The sequence below is a fragment of the Camelina sativa genome, chromosome 8 (genome assembly GCF_000633955.1).
Source record: "Camelina sativa cultivar DH55 chromosome 8, Cs, whole genome shotgun sequence".
NCBI classification, from domain to species: domain Eukaryota; kingdom Viridiplantae; phylum Streptophyta; class Magnoliopsida; order Brassicales; family Brassicaceae; genus Camelina; species Camelina sativa.
The window spans coordinates 18,532,903-18,542,050 of NC_025692.1; the positions used below are offsets into that span (position 1 = coordinate 18,532,903).

General features: G+C 33.3%; 1 pseudogene; it reads left to right on the plus strand.

The window, feature by feature from the left end:
- LOC104709667 overlaps nt 1–5,025 on the plus strand; it is a 7,946-nt pseudogene extending 2,921 nt beyond the window's left edge.

The following is a 9,148-nucleotide window of genomic DNA, read 5'->3' on the forward strand; positions in this document are numbered from 1 at the left end:
ATTCTGCATCCTCCATTATCTGTCTGTTACACTTAGACAGCTTAGTAAGTGGCCATGCTATGTTCACGCTCAGTGCATCACCCATCACAAAAATGTCTTCACTTGGTGGTCTCCATAATGAAGCCTCTTTGTTAATGACTTTTACAATATTCACCATTGCAACATTCGGACCCAAAGGAATTTTATTCACCAACTGTTTAGGGTCTTTTGAAATCATATGTGCCTCAGCAATTATTTCACCACCCAAAATCCAATCAACAAGCTGGACTCTATCTTCCGAAAAAATTCATGCAAAAACATAATTCATGTGTCACCTAACCAATAAGCATTTATATATTACCATAACAATGTAAACTATATCATAAGAACTTTACCGAGGCATCAGCTCCCTTGTTTCCAGTTGAGGAGTCCATATTGTCCACAATTAGCTTATCAAATGGCCATGCTATCTTGGTTCCCACAGTCTGGCCAAGCTTGTCGACAGTTGTTGTAGGCCTCCATAGAGATGCATTTTTATCTGATACAAAGGTCAATTGGCATACGACCAATCTTGTAACTTGGTTCAACAGAGCATAGTTTTCCCTCAGCAACAACAACATCTTCATCTACAGACCAATCAAGTAACTGACACCTTGGCCTCCAATGTTATAAACTGCTATGGATCAATCACATGCTGACACAATCTATTGATGAATTTGCATATTCTAGTCACTGCAATCCTAGGTCCAGTTGGCAGCAGTCCTCTCAAAGCCACAGGTAACAAGTTTTGTAGTAACACATGGTGATCATGAGACTTCAAGCCACCAATTGTAGGAGGATCAACTGAAACACAGTTTGCTATATTCGCACAATACCCATCTGGTCCTCTGAACTCAGACAATCTCTTGCAGAACTTCTTCTTTTCCGTCTTGGAAAACCAATAAACAGCAGGTGGTAAGTATTGTCTCTTCCCACGTACTTGTGGATGTAATGCTTCCCGAATACCCATATCTTCCAAATCTTGTCGTGCCTTTAAACCATCTTTAGATTTAGCACTATGCATTAGAAGGGACAACATGGCATCAGACACGTTTTTCTCAACGTGCATTACATCAATGTTGTGGCGAACAGGCATATCCTAATACATGGAAACGAAGATATAAGTTAGAAAATGGCAAAGAACTAAACATATTCTATAGTTTTATTTAAATTTTATATATAAAATATGCTAACCTTCCAGTATTCAAGATCGACTAAAATAGACCGCTTCTTCCACCTCCATTGGTAACTGTCTTCATCATATTCTTCTTCTGAAATTTCATCATCTTCACACAAATCAGACCTCTTTCTTTTACTTTTTTTTATCTAAAGCTCGACCAAAATCATTCTTAAAGTCTTTCAAATGCTCAAATATCTCAGCCCCTGTTTGAATTCTACATGCAGTCCTTTGTTCTACCGTGTTGTCAAACCAACTCCGTCTGCGTCTGTAAGGATGCCCAGTTCTGAGTCTTATCCTATTGCCCAAGTAGACATGTTTTCTACTAAACTTAAGCCACCTAAAAAGAGTATCCTTACCACAAACATTACACGCTTGTTTACCTCTAACTTTACATCCTGCCAAAGTCCCCAAAGCAGGATAGTCACTGATTGTCCACAGTAAAATAGCTCTCAGATTAAAAGTTTCCTTTGAGAAGGCATCATAAACATCCACACCTTCATTCCACAAATCCTGTAAATCTTCTATCAACGGTTGAAGATACACGTCAATGTTGTTGCTCGGTGCAGTTGGTCCAGGTATCAACAGAGTCAACATTATATTGTCAGCCTTCATACACAATGTAGGTGACATGTTATACTTCACAAGAAACACTGGCCATGTACTATACTTGGTGTTTTGAATTGAAAAAGGATTCATCCCATCAGTACACAAACCAAGTCGAAGAAATATCGGGTCAGACGCAAACTGTGGCCATTTAGCATTAACCTGAGCCCAAGTTATCGAATCCACCGGGTGCCGCATCATTCCATCTTCTGAAGCATTACTGAAATGCCAACGTAGATCCTCTGTCATCCTTTTCGATCTATACATCCTTCTGAATCTGTCCTTTATTGAGAAATATTTAATAACTTTAGCTGGAATCCCTTTCTTTTCCTCTTTTGTCTGCTTATCCATCTCCCATCTTGAAGCACTACATCTAGGGCAGCTTGTCATATCCTTGTACTGCTTCCGGTAAAGAATGCAATCGTTCTTGCATGCGTGAATGTTCTCATATCCAAAACCAAATACCTTCAAGAACTTCTTCATCGCATCTGTTGATGTTGGAAGGACATTATCTCCAGGTAGCATGTCGTGAACTATCTTTAGAAGCTGATCGAAGTAGTTTTCTGACATCCCACTCTTAACTTTAATCTGGTACAACCCCATGATAGCAGACACTTTAGTGTACTTAGAACAGCTGGAGTAGAGTGGAGTCTCAGCATCTTTCAACTTTTTCATAAATTCTGAATCTTCTTCATGATGATCTGCATTGTCACTCTGATCTGCATTTTCATTCTGGGCCTGTGTATTGTCATCACCATCAAAGAAAGCAGCTCTAAACAACTCATAAGCTTCAAATTCTGAAATTGGATCATCACCTCTTGTTAAATCCCTTATCTCCCCGTGATAACTCCAACATCTACTCTTCTTGTATATCAAGTCCATACCCCTAATAATCAGATGATCTACTATCGTGGCTAATGGTTGATGGCACAGATTCTGGCAGTCAATACATGGACAAAACATATTTGGAGGATCTCCCATTCTCCTTGCTGACCCATAAACAAAATCAGTTGTTCCTTTCTCATACTCGAGACTATTCCTATAAGGTAAAAAATACTTTCAAGTTCAATAAACAGTCATAAAAAACTCAGTTGTAACTTAAGAAATTATTAGTAATAACAATATAAAACCATACCTTGGAAGCCAAACCCAAGACTTGTCCATGTTACACAGCTCCATGGTCAAACGATTACATACATTTGTGACAAGTGATTCTTATATCAGACAGATTCAAACTCAATTAAACCAACAGAGATACATACTATAGAATATGACAAACTCAGTGAAACAAAAGAGATACATATAAAAGTGCAATTACCTATAGATAACTAGGATTTTGTAAAGAAGAAGCTGCGAAATGAGAACCTGCAAAAGGAGAATCGATTATAGTCAGAATCTTGTAACCTTAAGAACTGAAACCTTAAAAACTTAAACCAATTGAAACCATAAAATTCTTGTAAAGAATAGTCGATTATAGTCACACAAAACAAATTGAAACCTTAAGAAATCAAAACAGACACATCTTGAAACCCAAAACCGAAACAAAACCCCTAAATAATTGACAAATTTGTCGAAAAGAAAACCGAATTAGAACATCTCGAAACCCAAAATCGAAACAGAAACACTAAATAATTGACAAATTTGTCAAAGAGAAAACCGAATTAGAACATCTCGAAACCCAAAATCGAAACAGAAACACTAAATAATTGACAAATTTGTCAAAGAGAAAACCGAATTAGAACATCTCGAAACCCAAAATCGATTACCCAACATTCAATCGAAATTTGTACCTTCGATTTTCTGAGAGAGATAAGAGATTTCAGAGAGAGATAATCAACGGAATGTGTCTGAGAGATTTTGACAAGAATCTAAGAGTTTGAGAGATAATCAATGGAAAAAATTGAAGAACCCTAGTTCGTGAACTTGTGAGAGAGAAGCAAAGGAAAGAAACTGATATGTCGACTAAGGTAAAACGACAAAGTATAAGAGGGAAAATGAAAATATTGGGCGAAATTTTTTTACTTAGCCGGGAAACGAATTTTTTTTGGTCCGCCTAAACTAATATACAGCGTTTTAAACCTCGTATTGCTATCTAAACATACGCTTCTAAAAACTGTAACTTCTAAAAACATAATATAGCGTTTAAAAATTAACCAAACGCTATCGAATATATGCCGTTATGTTAACTATAGCAGAAATGAAATAAACGCTATCTTCATATGCTATCTTTACTACATTTTCTTGTAGTGAAGTTCGACTTTTCACCATTCATGGTTTTGGCCATTGCATTATTAAACGATGCTGAGTTATCACACTTTATAAACATGCTCTATTTGCTGTAAAAGACGTACAAACAATAATAAACATTCTCAATCTCAACAGGAGCCATCATGAGAATCTCAAAGGACAGAGTCAAGAGTCAAGATGCCTTCTCCTACACCAGATAGCTGGAAACTCAAAGAGCTCTTCGCAACTGTTCTTGGAGGCTACATGACTTTAGTGACTGTTGTGTTCTTTTGGGCTGCATACAGAACCGATTTCTTCCCAGTATGTATAAACAAACCTCTCTTTAATTAAATCCACCATATATAACACAAGTAATAACACAAACTCTTGTTTTAATTTTACATAGAGAATGTTCCATGTGAGTGACTTGAGAGGCAACGAACATGAGATGATGTCTGCTTTATTCTTACAAGTCAGTATTATGAGCCAAGCTGTCATCTTTGTCTTTTGTAGAGCGACCTGGATTCTTCTTGCCTGTCTTTTTCATCCTATCACAAACTGTAACCATAAAAAACATTTTTGTGTTTCTTCTTCTTCTCTTCATTATAAAGTCTCCTCAATATGATTCACAAATTTGACCTTTTGTAGTTGGCAACAACCAACAATACTTGCGGTTTACGCAAGTTGGGAAACTGCGAGAATCGAAGGAATAGGATGGCATTAGGCTGGTGTGATTTGGCTCTACAACATCGTCTTCTTTTTTTCCTTTAGACATAATGAAATTCGCAATACGTTACATACTAACCGGAAAAGCCTGGCCAAATCGCATTGACGACAAAGTAGACTCACTTTTGAAGGATGATGATGATTCAAAACTCAACTGGAGAATGCTAACCAATCCCTCTTGCATCTTTAATCGGGTACTAAATGGTAAACACTGGCGTACTTACTCACTCCCGGAAGAGTCAGCCCCTCCCCTTGATGAAGACAAATATTGATAAGGCTTTCCGCTGATTTTAATACACTAGGATAGTACCCGCGCTATGCCGCGGGATTGTTTTTGTATTTTATTTTTATTTTAATTATTTTTAAGATTATTTTTGTATGTTGTTTATAATAATAACAAAAAAAGAAGTCAATGCCTCTGTTGATTGATTATCATTTCCCAATTTTTTTTACCTTAAAAAACCTAATTTGTCAACATTAAACGAAAAAGATAATATTTATATATTAAAAAACTCTAGATCCCAAAAAGCTAAAACCATACTGAAATTTCATAATGAAATTTCCTGAACCAAAATCCGTCTCAAATCAAACCAAAAAAATATTTCAATATCCACCTCTATCGCATATTCGTAATCACATCAAAGTTATACTTAATCAAAATTACGAGTAAATAAAATTGTTCATGATGTAACATCAAAATTACAAGTAAATAAAAATGAAGAAAAGAGTTTGACATATGGGTTCCTAGTTTCAATCTCTTCATCAAAGAAATATCTTTATTATTCTTGCTCCATCGTGAAGCTTTTCGAACAAAGATAAAAGTGTTCTTTCTCTTGTGGTCTTTTAGTCTGCACTTTTAGTATTTGTAAAACTATAACATCTCTTCTTCTAAAGGATGAGTCTTGCCTATAATCACAAGTTAACTTCCGTCACAGCTTATCTTAACCTCTGACTATGTATTTTCCGTCACAGTTTTTTCATCATCTTTTTTATCTTAGTATCTATCTGCATTTTCTTTGGTACACACATATCCTCATCTTTCATAACTTCTTGTGTTTCCTTACCTCCATAATTCTCCTTCTCTTTTTTCCAGCCATAGCCTCTGTTGGCTTTTCAAGAAAACAAGTGTTGTTTGTTGTTGGATATACGGTTGCCTTTGTATCTTCCCCCATATGTAAAGACAGTTCAGTAGATCCTTCCACCAAATACACTTCTTGTTGTAATCAAAGCCTGTGGATGAAAAATAAGTTCAGAGGATTATATTGCTGCAACAAGTAGAAATTAATGTTCCGTATAAAGAAACTCAACATCTGCCGAACCAAATCCAGACCCAAGGAGTAGCAAAAAAGGAATTCAATCTCAAAAAATGCATTGACCTCACACTGGCATATATGCAACAACAAAAAACTAAGTCCACAAAAACAAAATCCAGAAGTTGGCTAGTCAATAGTAAAAGAAAATTAATTTATATCTCATTTGTGATCCATAATTATATCATATTCCCACTTGAGATCTGAAAAATGAAGAACTAAATGGAAATTTTGATAGGAGAATTCGAGATTACACAAAGAGTTTGAAAATCAAGCAAGTCATTTAAAAAACCAAATCTCAAATCTCAAAGGTTCATCATTTATCCTCACTTCAAATACATTCTCGAGAAACAAAAATTATATATGTAAGCTGCTTCGTTAGCATTACCTCTTTGAGAACACAAAGCACATGAATTAAATTCAAAATTTTACACTGATCAATTAAAGTCGATCTGACTCTGGATAAAAAGGATTGAAGATTTACTTACCCATAATCGAAGAGGAGATATATACAATGACGCATGCATCTCTACAGTTCTTCTTCTCCCTCCTCCTCACCCTCGTTATTGTTGTTTCTTCTATGAATTTAACTTGCAATACTGCAATATTGTAACTTTCAATATTCGACAACAACATCATATGAGAGCTGCCAATTAAAATCTAAATTACAAATCCAATTAGAAAAGAAGAAGAAATCGCAAACGGCACTTAAAAGAAGCTCGTCGGAATCGAGGTTCATTCCCATGTAAACCCTCCTAGAAGCACCACAACCGATTAATTCCCCATTCCTACACCGAATCTATGACGGTTCTTCCTTTCTAGGAGCAGGAAGTCCAGGAGGCGGCTTTGTCGAGCGGCCGATATAAGAGCTACGGATACTTGAGTTAATCTTCCCGACGAATCCGCTAAGACATTTGTCGCTACTACCATTGTTTTTGGCTAAAAAGGAAAAAAACAATTCTTGTGTTCACTCCTAAGGTGAATCCATTTGTTCACCTCTCTTTATTTTAACCAATGATAATTTGACATGTCATAAAACATTTAATAACCTATTCATTTACTTTCTTATAAAATAAGGAAACAAAATCTGTATACATTATCATAAGATTAAAAACTTAAATCGCTCTTTTATAGACATAATTTTGTTGTAATTATAAAATATAAACCAAGCCAATATTTAACTTTCCTTAATTAAAAGTATACAGAATTTTGTTTCCTAAATTTGTTTTTTTTAATTTAATTTTGATTTATTTTTAAATAAAATAATGTATAGAAGATTTTAATTGGTTGAAAATGAGGTAGTGAACAAATGGGTTCACCCTAGGAGTGAACCTAAGTATTTTTCAAAAATAAATACAATACTAAAATTGGACGATAGAAAGAAGAAGAAATCAATGTGTCTTTGGCAAACAAAAAAAAGATGAGTTGTATTAATTGTTATAATTTGATTGGTTACAGATTTTTCCTCATGTGTCAAAAAAGATGAGTTGTATTAATTGTTATAATTTGATTGGTTACAGATTTTTTCTGATGTGTCAGTCTCTGCTTTAATATAAAAGCTGGGCTATCTGGTGAAAAACCTTCTCTTTTTTTACATTTTATTTTTTTTTATTTGTAAGTACCGTACAGTTGGTGTTGGTATAATTTTCTTTAGTTTTCTCATTTTTTTTTAGTTTGTTGAAAACTTTAACTAAATGGAAATTAGCATTTTTATCATAAAACCTAACTGGCTTAATACTATACCGTTGTAATTACTTTTTTTTTTGCTAAGAGAAAGATAATTACTATTTTTTTTTAGTTGAAGTCCAATTATTTTTCTTTCTTCTTTTAATAATTTTGAAGTAATTGCTAAAAATACATATCACTAATTAAATTAAACCTTTTGTCTCTTATTAAATTTTGTTTTATCAGGATTTTCTATTTGATTATTGAAAAATAATCAGTGTTCACGAAAGCAGACGCCTAGATGACCGTATGAACCGCTTAAAATTACATAAATTTTATTTTAATATTAATATTTGATTTTTAACTATATATATTTAAATTATTAAGTTTTATATCTGTATATGTAATTATAAACATTTATATGTTGTTAATATAACTTAAATAAATGTATTTTTTTTACTTTTGTTCATAATTTATAAAAATTTTATTTTTCTAACATATATTTTTACATAATTTTATATATATAATATTTTATGTTGTAAACGCCTAAACCACCTAAAAACCGTCTAGGGACTAAGTGTTCTAGACGCTAGGCGCTGGGTCACCGCCCAAATACCGCCTAGCGCTTTCTTGAACACTGAAAAAAATAACTTTATAGTATTTTTTAAAATTTCTATACCCACTTTATTTTTTTCCTTCTTTAATGACGCTGTAAAATCAACAAGTTTAAAAAAAAAATTCTTCCTTCATCATAATTAAAAACTCTATATAAATTTTTATATATTTTTACACAAACCTTTTTTTTATAGATTAATATCAGCATTTTTTCTCTTTCTTTTGGCATCCACTTCTCTTCACAAATTTATTATTTTTATCATCATCTTTGTTATTTTTTACAATTTTGTTATTAATAAAACTATAGTCACAACTTTTAAAGTTTTTTTTTAACAATCAGATTTTAATAGTTAAAGTATCTAAAGCCAAGTCTCTGTAGCCAAATTCTATACAGCCAAATTTTTACAGTTAAAATCTCTACAACCACAAATAACAGTCGTTACTAATCATGATATTAGTTATTATTTTCAAAATTAGTAATAAAAGTAAGTGTAAATTCTGTTAGAAAAAAAAAATTTATCTATGAAAAGTTTATTAAATAAAGGGACCTCAAATTTTTTGTGATGATGTGAGAGATACTCTTTAGAATACCAAATATTAACGTATTTTTTATCAATCAATATTGGCATATTTGACGAACTTAATATGTGTCCTTCACTTTTAATAATTTACCCTAGAAACATAGAGAAACTTCAAAGCTTTCCCACATAGTAAAAAATAATCATCATCACCTTACCTAAAAGAGAAAAAATAAAAAAAGAAAAGAGAAAAATAAAACATTAAAACGACGAGTTTAAGCCGATCC